At 38.4% G+C, this 12,369-nt stretch overlaps 1 protein-coding gene across 1 annotated transcript in view; it reads left to right on the plus strand.

Annotated features, from left to right (window-relative positions):
- The first annotated feature begins 2,230 nt into the window (after positions 1-2,230).
- LOC134537184 (uncharacterized) overlaps positions 2,231-12,369 on the plus strand; it is a 29,130-nt gene continuing 18,991 nt past the window's right edge. Inside the window, exon 1 of the mRNA XM_063377446.1 lies at positions 2,231-2,336. The gene's annotated coding sequence lies outside the window, so the exon portion shown is untranslated. The remainder of the gene's footprint in view (positions 2,337-12,369) is intronic.

Genomic DNA, 12,369 nt, shown 5'->3' on the forward strand with positions numbered 1-12,369 from the left:
TACCTCCCCCCTCCCCTCCAGGGAGAGGTCTTTCGCCACTTTTTTTTTTGAAAGTCGAGACAATTAAAGTAGGTATGTTGTTAATTTTGATGTGTTTCCGGAGCCTTCGGGCACCATCGAACCTCCTTGGGGGGTGGGGAAATCGCCCCCGAAATTTTCGGGACTTTGAAAAATTGTTTCGTAGTGCCTTTCTAGGATTTTTTAAATAATATAATTCAATATAAACTAAAAAATAAAAAATAAAATTATATTTAAAAAAACCCTGAGTTATTTGTTATATGAACTAAACAGTAAGAAAAAATCCTAAAATTAAGTAATTTGTTCAACAACAGAAAAACAACTCTGTATAACGAAATGTATTAATAAGCTAAAAATAATAATCAAATAATAAACCAAACAATTAATTTTAATGAAAAAAAATGCGTAGGGTGCTTGATAGCAGTTGTCTTAAATTTTCTACCACTGAAGTGAACTCGTTAGGACAGGGTCATTATGAAAATGAAAGAAGAGAGCACCCCACGCTTTTTTTTCATTAATATTAATTTTTTTGTTTATTACTTGATTCTTATTTTTAGCTTATTAGAAATTTTATTTATACAGAGTTGTGGTTGATTCTGTCGCTGTTGACCGAATTACTGAAGTTTAAAGATTATTTTGTACTTTTTAGTTCATACAACAATTAAAGCGTGTTTTTTTTAAATAAAATTTTATCTAGCTTAACCTTTCGCTCTGAAAATTGAATGATTCGATAGTCGACGTAGCTGCTCCGGCAGCGAATTCTAGCGGCGGGTGAGGAAAGTACGTGTGATTCGCGTCCAGAAATGTAGTTGAAAACACAACTTGCGTATATTTATAATGCTCGGCTTTATTTTAAAGAATTCTACGTTAAATTTCGTGTCCGAGTTTCGTATGATAAGTGTATTTGCAACATGATACCACATTAATTTGCTCGTTACCGAGGTTAGATGTTACAAATCTTTGGCGAGTAGCCTACTGCTTTAATATTATAATAAGCTATGCTGAGTCTTGTTACTATAATAACACCCTGGTGGAAGTACATATTTTTGGACGGTATTTGGCTAGGCTAGATACAATATTAATAAAGATCGCAGGCTTTCGCGGCCATTGTCTGAAGTAGCTTGGCTTCTGGGGTTGTAGCCGCGTACTCTATCCTGACGATGGCGACTGTAATGTTAACCGAAACGACGGTGATATATTCGCCTTGGACGCAGCTACAACCCAGAATCCAAGCTACTTCAGAAAATGGCCGCGAAAGCCTGCGATCTTTATTGGTAACTCTACCCTGACGATGGCGACTGCAATGACGACCGAAACGTCGGTGATATATTCGCCTTGGACGCGGCTAAAACCCAGAATCCAAGCTACTTTAGATGCGATATGAAATTAATCATAGGAACAAACTACTGTCGGCGTATGAAATTTACAGGCGAACGGAGACTTGAACGAATTAATGTTGTAATATTTATCTTGAAGCACTTGATTGTGATGCATGTTTATACACTGGTAACCAGCATGCACCTACCATGCATTCAGCAGCGCAGCCGGAACTGGAGGTGCAGCTATCCAGTCAGGCCGCTCCCATCAGGCATAGGTAGAAAAGCATTGACGCAACGGGCAGTAAGCTAGCGAGGAGACCCTAACTTACACCTGCGTGCTTCAGACTGTTTTTAATTAGCGAACAATGTGTTCATTAACGTACGCTGATTTGAGGGGGGGGGGGAGGGGGGGAGGACTGGGAATAGAACCTGATGCCCGCTGTTTTATTTCAAAATCTTTACATTTGTTGTTGGGAATAATAGATTTTTTTTTTTAGGATTCGGGGGGGGGGTGGGGGATACATTTCCCCCCCTTCTCTCCCCTCCACCAACCCTTAGGCTACGTACGCCGCGGGATATTTTCAGACATGATTTATGGCCTAAAATGATGTTTCTTTTTATTCCGGCCACGAAGTTGCACGAACGAGCAGCGAAATCGGGTACGTTCGGGGACTGATGGATGCCGTATACTTTTCTCTTTCCCTCTCAGGAGGAACCCCGGCGTCCATGGTGATTACAAGAAGCGGGGGAGGGAGCTCTTGGATAAAGGAGGTGGAGGGGGTGAGACGAGATTCCCTCCCCTCTTCGGGAGTCCCTTCCCCTCCGCAGTAACTTCCCCGCCGCCAGCCCCTAAGAACAGGACTACAAAATTGTGAGCGCCGTTTTGAACTTTGCACACGAATTCGTGGCGCGAGTCTGGCGTGTTAAGGAAAATAAAATAATTTTTCTGAAGCGTGTGTGAGGATCTTTTGCAGACGCGTCGACGACCGTTGATGTAAGGTAAAAACGTCACCATATATATCTAGTACTATATATTTTTATTTAACGGTTACAGTAACAACTTATAACTTTTCTGTCCTTTAATACCTACATACTGAAGCTATAAATATATACTTTAAGCTTTACATTCTTCAGTTCACTTAGTGATATAACTTTTTTAAATCGTATTTGATTTAATTAAATTAATATGACGTAAACTGTAAAGCATATAACGATTAAAAAATATTTTTTTTTTTTTTTGTGTTTCCGCACGGTGTTTCGAATTTATTTTCGAGCAACGAAAATTTTGGCTGTGACAATCAATTTTTCGCCTTAAAAAATTAGTTTAACACGACAGGGTGATTTTCATTTGATTTTTAATACCAAGCAATTTGTGAGACTATTTATTGATAAATTTGAAGATCAAGGCTATCGTTACAAATAGTCATTTAAATACGTTGGATTTTCTTCGATACAAGGATTTATCTTTTTTTTGTTTATAAAAGAATTAGGTAAATAATTTTTCTTTGTTCCTTAGTCAGAGGTGTACTTGTGTCCGTGAGACTAGATAGTAAGTGTGACTCTCGATGGAGCTTCTAGCGCGGTATAGCCTCTAAGCGCAAGGTTCTTAACTGGCGCGCAGTCTTCTCGTCGCGCATAGGACAACTATGAGATTTGAACGGTAACCGTAACATTATATGGCGGAGAAATGAAGATAAAGGTGAAATTCTAGTCCATTGTGTACTTTCATGAATCTTTACCGGATGCTTCATGATGAAATTTTATTCGAAAAAAACACGCGTTTTTTTTGCAATTATGACTCTCTTAAAATTTTTTTTTTTAACGAAATCAGGAGACAGAACTACTCACCCGTCATCGGCGTATCCTTAAATGCTTATTCGTAAACAGACACCACTCGGATACCTTGAGTAGTTTTAAAATCACGTGTTTATTTTTTAGAACTCTGCACACCTGGCACACCCAGGTCAGCGAGGTTCTTAAGCAATGACTAGGGTCGGTATTCCAAGACACAAAAAAAAAAAGTTTTAGGTGTTGGATATGCTACACCTGTTCCCAACCATATTCCTAGTGCACGATCGGACACGGCCAGTCCCTTATTTTCAGGCAACGGATTTTGGTGTCCTATCCGTGGCCGTTATGTCGCTCAAATTACGCGCATGCACAGAGCTCACTTTTTCGTTGATGGCTGAATCGCATATGGTGCCATTAACTGGTATATAGTAATTTTTTATGATCATCGGGGCACGTACCAAGGGTGTTGGTGTGCCAAATGAAACTTTACGATAGCGAAACTGTTCCGGAATACATTTTGTACACTCTAAAGGTCATAAAAAGAAATAATCGCAACTTTAAAAGTACTTGCGAAAATTAAAATTACTATATTTTAATTCGCACAATAGTTCTGCTAACTGTAGGATTTTTGGTGTAGCAAATATATATAGATGGCTGCTAAACGTCCGCTAGAATGCAATGAAATCAATTTCTAGCCTCGCGCAGGGCATAGTTTATTAAAACGATTGCTTTTCCGTTGCCTAACAGGGATTGGGTTTGGACACATTCTGGAAAACGGCCCGCGAGTTAGTTTACGGTTGTGTCCCAACAAGGTAGTGCTTATTCGCTACCTTGCCCAAACGTCTTGGAATACCATCACAACGCGACAGTTCCGATATCTGCCACACGCGGAAAGATAAATGCAAAAACGTTGTCACACGCTTAAGTTGGTAAATTAATTTTCTTGTCATTACTACAATTTTAGGGATTTTCTACAAATTTATTCCGAAAGCTCTCATAAATTTGTTTTAGGGTCGCAAATTTTACTTACCAGTTATTTACAAAAAAAAATTCGTACTTAAAGGGTTACGAAAGTGATAATAATTACGAACATTTACGTGACTTTTTACCGCTATTAGATGGCATTTATTGAATATCTTTAGAATGAAATTTGAGCGCGAAACTTAAAATGCAAGAGAGCTATCTTTAATAAATCTACAGAATAAGCCCTCAAATGATAGAAACGACAAGAAAATGTGACCGAGCCTCAAACTGGTATCTGATGCGTGATATATATATATATATATATATATATATATATATATAAACATATTTTTTGTCCATAAAGTTGCAGTATCAGGTCAATTTTCTCAGCTCACAGGCCTAAATTTCCACAGCGAACGGAAACGATCCATTCCGGTAGGTAATTTGAAAGATTTCTTCTTCTTGGGCTGGGATGAAAAACGTGGTGAAACGTATGTTAGCGTTAAACTATCACTGCACAGTTGTATTCCTTTCGTATTCGTAACGATACGTGAATTCGGCTCCTATTTCGTATTTCACCGTTAAAATTATCCTTCTGTTGTACAAAATTTACAACCTTCTCATGATGTGCGCATTATCATTTCAGACGTGACCAAACTTAGCGTTTAAATATATTATACGTAAAAAAAATTTTAAAGGTAAAGGAAGGGTTTTTAAGCTTCGCTGTTAGGCAAGGAGCGAAGGGGACTCCCGACTTTAAAATGATCTCCGAGCCATTTGGAAACAAGTTTCTGTGTTAATTAATTTAAGTCACACCTGGGTTTAAGAGGGAACCCGCAAACCACGCCAAATGACCCCGACGCGTTCCTAGCAATCAAGGCCAGCGCGGATCCTTTAGAACCACTTAGCTTGCAAACAAGTATAATCCAAATTTTTCCAGGCACGACTTAATACTTTTTTTTTAATTTAGTGCATACCTTCAGTAACACGAGCTTACCATATTGTATGGCAATGTCAAGGGTATACATTAAGCTATTTATAGGTACTTAATGGGATATATATGCATATATAAACACACATACCTATATACACTGGAAATACGGGTAGGAATTTCACTGTAAGTGTAGGGTTACAAAATGCCCCCCCCCCCCCTCCTATCGAAAAATACTTCAGATACAATACCTCGGTAAAATAATTTATTGGGTGGTAAAAAATATTTTATAACATTACTTCACCTACTAAATATTTTGTGATACCAAAAATGGAGTGTACAGAAAAAAATTAAAAAATTTAGAGTCGCTAATAAATATTTTCGGATACTACGAAATATTTTGCCATCACCACAATATGAGCAAATATTTAAGAACTCTGTGCTACTACTAAAACGCCACAAAACTAATCTCTCAGTGCACGACTAATACATTCGGTACACCAATGACACGAGTCATTTTACAAAAACGACCACTCGTTTGTTAGAAAAAAAATGTTAGTATAACAATTCTTTTTTTAATGGAAATTTCATACATCGGGCTATATATTCAGCGAAGGTGTTATCATAATTCTGACCGAATGAGATAAATGCATATGCAAATGGAGACCACACTGTTTGCATGTTTATCATAAACCAATCTCCAGTAAAAAAATTTGATTCAAATAAAAAAATTTAAACTGAATATATTAAATTTTTGCAATTCGATACTAAAACAATCATTTATGAATATTTGTTTTTTTTTTTCACCTTGGTTCGATAGTAACTTAATATGGGTGTTTGTCGTAACCTGCGTTAAGAACATATTAAACATATTTTTTAAAAATATAGTAGAAAAATATGAATGGAGATAATAATACACATTTTTTAAAACTATTAAAGCATACTAATAAATATAACCTAAAAAGTGTGATCTTCTAATTGGTGACGTTTGTTTATCTGCAAGGTCACGTTTGTTTTCATACTTGCACACTTCACTTTGAATACGGACAACACCTGGTGATGTTTTCTCTTTTATTTTTCGGAGAAGTGTAATGCACTTCAGGCGAATTCTGACGTAACCTTTAACGTTTATCCGCGAACACAGCATCGCCCGTCTGAGCTAGCCTTCTTCTTTCGCCCTTCAACTTTTTTGTTATGACACGTGTCTCGCACGGATGAGACAAGGTCGAACGTCATTCTCGTTGATGACTTGATTACTCACTGCAGAGTTTCTCGTTCTTGGATTGCAGTTCAGTTGCCAGATTTATACTATCAGATTTGTTAGCATTAAAATTTTTATTTTGTATACTATTGTTGATTACAATTAATTTAATACTTCTTTTTATTTTATTATTTTCTGATTTTTCTAATACCGTAAAATAGTGTATATTGACATAATTATTACAGTTATAGTCATTCTTGAGGTAAAAAAAAAATCAATTCTAAACACTAAACTAATATTTCACAGGATAAACTATTTAAGTTGTATTAGGTTTCTGTTAATAACAAGGCAATTACATTAAAGTATGTGACATGCTCAAACAGAGCATACAATTTTAATATTCAGTATAATAATTAAATTTGAAAAAAATAATTATTGAAACCAAGATGGCGACTTTCCGTTACATCTCCTCAGAAATAAAACAAAACCAGGATATTATCAGATGATACTATTGATGAAATACAACAAGAAAACGTTTTTCCAAACTTCTCATTTCAAATATATACATTTTTGAAAAATACAATGTTTTAGATACATTTGAAAAAAGTTCATTACATTATAAAGTTGTGTTTAAACCATTTTGCGCTCTATGGCATATAGCTGGCAAAAAAAAAAAGCACACGGAATAAAGGATAGCGGTAATGGCAACACTTGAAAGCGAGAGTTAAGTGACCATTAAAATGCACACTGCAGACTAAAGATGAAGACACGCTACATGAACCTAACCGGCTTACCGGATACAAATACGATTACTTAGCGTCACAATATAAGTGAGTAATAAGCTTAACTAAAGCTACATCAAGCTTAACGTTCTCGAAAAAGCTCTTTTCACGTTCATGTCAAGCGGACGTCACATTAAACTCAAATCCTTCACTTGATATGCAAATATTGTTGTACGTAGCACGTAAACACCCCGCCAAGGAAGTACTTTTGGAAGGAGGATAGGGGGAATATAACTTCCCCCCCCCCCCCCACTTCTGCTGAAATCCTAAAAATCTACCATTCCCACCAACTTAGGCATAATTGTCCCATAATTGTCCAACCCAGTATTTAGCCACCCCATTTCGAAGTAAAAATATCAATAATTTACAAACTCACATGATAAAATAGGTATACTCTTGAGTTGTGTGTAAATGTTATCTACTTTACAAAAGGTTTGGATATTAATTCAAGTAATTAACAATGAATATTTGGGGTAAATAAAGAATGTTAGTAATTAGTTTGTGAATTGTGGTGAAAATAGTCTGAAAATCTTAAAACTTACTTAATACTAGCTTTCTAAAATTTCCCGGAGGAAAGACCCCTGCACCACCCTTACACGTGGGGCCATTCCACCCACTCCCAAGAAACCCGGTACACCTTGCCGCCCCAGTTAGAAAGCTGAAATTACGCCTCTGTCCCCCTCCCCCTCCAACAAAAGGAGATGAATTGAAAACAAACATCGGGCCATGTGTAGCGCTGCTGGTTCTTCTGTCATAGTTTATTTCAATCAAGTGATCAATATTAGAGGAAATTCAAGACATTTTTTTTTAAACACAGCCTTAACAAAAATGTAAGTAGTTATTTAAATTGTAGTACTGTGTAGCATTCACGTTTCCCCTGATATGAAAATAATTTGGGCTTCACCTACGTTAACTGTATTTTTGTAAAATTGATAACAAAACAATTTTTTTTTTTTTCAAAATAAAGTATATGAGTTTTTACTGTATTGTATGTGTATTCAATGTTTGGGTACGAACAATTCTTGAATAGAATTATTTTGAACCTTGAAATAAAAATTTTCCTTGAAATAAAAATTTTCACCGGGAAGATCTCCGGGATTTATTTGTGAGATGTGTTCCTAAGTGAAAAGAAATTCCCCCCCCCCCCCCCTTGAAATGAAATACTGCGTACGTCCTTGGCTTCGATTGTTGTATTGTTCTTGCCATTGAGCATTTTATTATTTCCTACGCGTGTCGACTAAGTGGTTAGCGCTCCTGACCTGTGTGTAGCAGTTCGTATCCCGGGCAGGTGTAGGGATCCTTGCACTTGAAAACATAATTCCTTCCGGGGGTCAGGACTTGGCAGTCTGCGGAAGACAATGGTACAACCATCTGTGCCGTTAATTAGTAAATTCGACACGATATATTTTAAATTTTTATTATGATTTTAAAATTTTGTGTGGAAATTTTATTTGCTCTACTAGAGTGTGATTTTAATTTGTTAGTCTGGTGTACTCCTCTGAGTTAAACTTTGTCTCAGTGCTCTGAAGCCCCTTTCCCATCGGCGTATCGGATATTTTGCTGGCCTAATCCCTGACTGGCAGACAGCTTACCATTTCCCCCGCCTTCAGTCACGCCTCAAGCCTGTAATATCATTTCTCTTCGTGACCCTAACTGCATAGACAAGCCTGTAGCTTGCAGGCGACCAGTTCGCAGAGACGAGCTGAGATTGGCTTTTTTCATCACGTGTTAGTGTTATGTTCGCTCCTCTGCAGCCACGACGGGACGTAGATTCCCATCAGCGTTGCATTTTACCCCCCCCCCCTCCCTTCTCAGTTCCAAGTAAGACCAATGACCGGTCGTAACCCCCTGGGCAACAGTGACCGTTCTCAAGGTCTTCTCGCAAAAGCGAGTGTGCCAAAACTGATCACAAGCGCTACCTAGCGACCAAGTCGCGAACTTCTCCGCTAACCTACCATCTAGGGTGCCAGAGAGCAGCACCTGCTTTCCCTTGAGTTATATGGACGCCAGGCGCGAGTCGATTGTTTTCAACTCAGACCCCTCCGACAGAGTTCTCTACTGTCGCCCAGTGATGCCAACTTCAAGACTCCTGCTAAAGTTTTTTTTTTCGCCCGCATTCGGGCAAGTTCGGAATCTTTCGGCGGCCCAGACCTCCCTCCACCTGTGAGAGCCGGCGGGCACTTTTAATTACGAGACGCGGTTTGCCGCGACACAGATCTACTCGCGTCGCGTCTGCAGACAGATCTCCATCGAGTATCGGCGAATCGGCAAGACTTCATCCGACCGCTAACGACTATGTAGTCGCTTTGCATAAGGGATGCTATCCCTCAAGTCAATCCTAGTAGATTAGTCTGTCTGCATAGTCTAATTATTTGCCTTCAAAATTTTTTTTTCTTTTAATAATTATTATGAAGAAATCATCCGCGTCCTGCCGCGCAATTCGCGAGCTCCAGATCATGGCTGAATCCACGACTGCAGCGTGCTGGGCAACTCCCCTGTTTTGACAGGGTCGATGACAGGGAGAGACTGATGCTCCCATCTCGTGCCCCCCCCCCCCCCTTTCCTGTTCCGTGGGTCACATTAGAAGAAACATTTCTACTACCCGACGTGATCGTTTTGAAGACCCCGAGTGGTAATGTAAATTCAACATTTCCCCCTTACCTAGCTACGAACTATCTTAAGCGGATGACCAACCCACCAGCGACCAGTGTTTTTCTCAAGAAAATGTAAAACGAATAGAACTAATTATCAATGTAATCATCGGATCCATCCAACTTTGGGTGTGAAACTCATAATGCAAATGTTTATATTTCAAACTAAGAATGTAAATTGGTTTAAGTAAGCGCGGGCCGGCCCATTTTCGTTTTTCTTTTGTTAATCTTTGAAAATTGTTAAAACCTTTTGTATGTAAAATAATGGAAACAAGAAAATTCATCAGGGCAAATAAAACAGGGAAACTATAGATCAAGTTAATCGTGTAGTTTTTATTTATTGATTTTAACGATCCCCCTACTTCCTCCTTGCTTGTTACAGGAAGTTCCTAAATTTTGTTTGTTCCCCACCTCGTGTCGCCTCTGGTAAATCAATTTATTTAACTTTTTTTATCCAACATGTTTCCAAGGCTCTTTTTAATTAATTCCAAATAATTCTATTTTGAGGCACGAGGGGTGTTACACATCGTAGGATCACTTCGCAAATGTAGTCTGTTCTAGTCACCCTGTGGTCATCTCAAAATGACAATGACCGTGGGTCCAAACTACACTCCGGACTTATCATCGTTATTATTATTTGCCACGTTTTCTATCATTATTTCCTGTTTCTGCAAATATTTTTAAATAATTTTGTTTAGCTCAACCATATTTTATTGTTTAAAAAAAGATTTTTTTTTTCTACTAAACAAGTTATTTTGTATGTCTGTCCTAACATGTAACTGAAAGCATGAAATCATGTAGTGTACAGTTTTGGATTAACCAGTCGTAAGTAGTCTTCGTCTTTAAACTCCTATTTTATTGATGTGTGTGTGTGTATATATATATATATATATATATATATATATATATATATATATATAATGGGTTGTCCAAAAATCACAGAAGCCTGAGTTTTTCAGGGTTTTGGGAAAACCCAATTTTTATTGATTTATGAATGCTATATAAAAAAGAGTTTTAAGATGAAGAATACATACGAACGGCTAATCCAAAACTGTAAACCACACGTTTCATGCTTTTAAACATGCTAGGATTGACAGAAACATTTGTCACCAAGTTCATAAAAAAACATTTAACAAGGGTTTGTTTAGTAGAAAAAGCCTTTAAAAAAATTAATTATGGTTTATTATAAATTTATTAAAATAATATGCAAAAATACGAACTATTAGAAGCCTTAAGGTACTTTTTTTTTTTTTAAGGTAAATACATTTGTTTATTTTATGGTAATCTCCTTGTGCTATTCCCTGTTTTTTTATTTGCATTCAAGTCAGTTTTTTTAAAACAAAAACACTTCTCTCAACACTGTGCAAACTACATTTGTTGATAATATTTAATTACATGGGCCCCCACACTGAGGGGGGCCTGCCTGCACTTGCAAAAACCTGACCGTGAAACGTGTTTGATGTCAAAACTATGTCTTAGGGTTAACTTTTTGTATTTTTTAAGGTTTTCTGCATGCACGTAGACCAAAATAAGGACAGTAAACAACAAACAAGCACCGCATCCAGGGATGACTTAGGTCGTTTACCCCCACGTGCAAAACTCTCGGCCCCCCCCCCCCCTCCCAGGAAAATTCTGAGGGCACCCCTTGCAAATCCTACAGATTTGCGCCCCTGTGCATAACCATTGCCCGTCGAATTCTGTCTTCCAGCTACTGCCGAAGTACTTGCGTGGTGCTTCGTAATCCGGGACGCGACATTAACAACTGCACACGGACGTATATCTCGTACTACGTTAAGACGAGTGAGAAGTGTCCACAAAACAATGTCGTTCATTGGACACGCTCTACAAGACCTACAGCCAATGGCAAACCCCGACCTCTCGGGTGTGCTGATTCGGTGTGGCTCAAGCAGAAGATGAATTTCGCATCTTGCAACAAGCGGTAGCCCATTAATTTGGCAACGCTGTTTTCGCGAAAAGATTTGCCAGACCAGCTTAGCGGTAAAACATTATAGCGTGGTCTATGTTTCGTATTTGGCTGGGTTTTCTTCAGGTACATGTCCACTGTCGGCACACCAACCGCAACCATCCAAGTGCGGAGGCAAACGGGTCCTTAAATACCCGGCCAAACAGGGAAATGGCTTCTCTCGCAGACGGCCGCCAATAACAAGGACACAATCACCAGCGCAGGCATACCTTATTGCAGTCTAATGAGCTATCAAAATTATTGTTCACAAATAATGCATGCCCCTACCATTTAACGTTTTACCTACTCTGGAGTATGTCTAGGACCGTAAAGTCTAGCTCGTAATCTAATATGCGGCGAAATGGTAGGGTTTGAAGTGATAGGGCACAGGGCACTAAGTGGCGCGGACCACGAAGTGAATACAGATAGTCCACCAAAATTCTTTAACTATAGTAACTTGTAGGGTTTATAGGCGAGAGGGTCGTGGGTTCGATACGGACAACCCTGGCACAACTCTAATAGTCGGTACCCAAGAGGTTCAGGGCTCGCTGGATTCTTGGGAGTTGCGTCGCCGTAAGTTCCCCGCCCGCCCGGACACACATAGGTACGGTGTGCAGAGCTTCAGAAGAACCCACGACATTTGGAAAGCATTTAAAAATACTCTGAAATAGGATGTGTAGTTCTATTTCCATAATTTCGTTATGAAACTGTATTTTCAGAATACTTAAAATGACTAATGCCTTTTTTTCA

This window comes from Bacillus rossius, chromosome 12 (genome assembly GCF_032445375.1).
Source record: "Bacillus rossius redtenbacheri isolate Brsri chromosome 12, Brsri_v3, whole genome shotgun sequence".
NCBI classification, from domain to species: Eukaryota; Metazoa; Arthropoda; class Insecta; order Phasmatodea; family Bacillidae; genus Bacillus; species Bacillus rossius.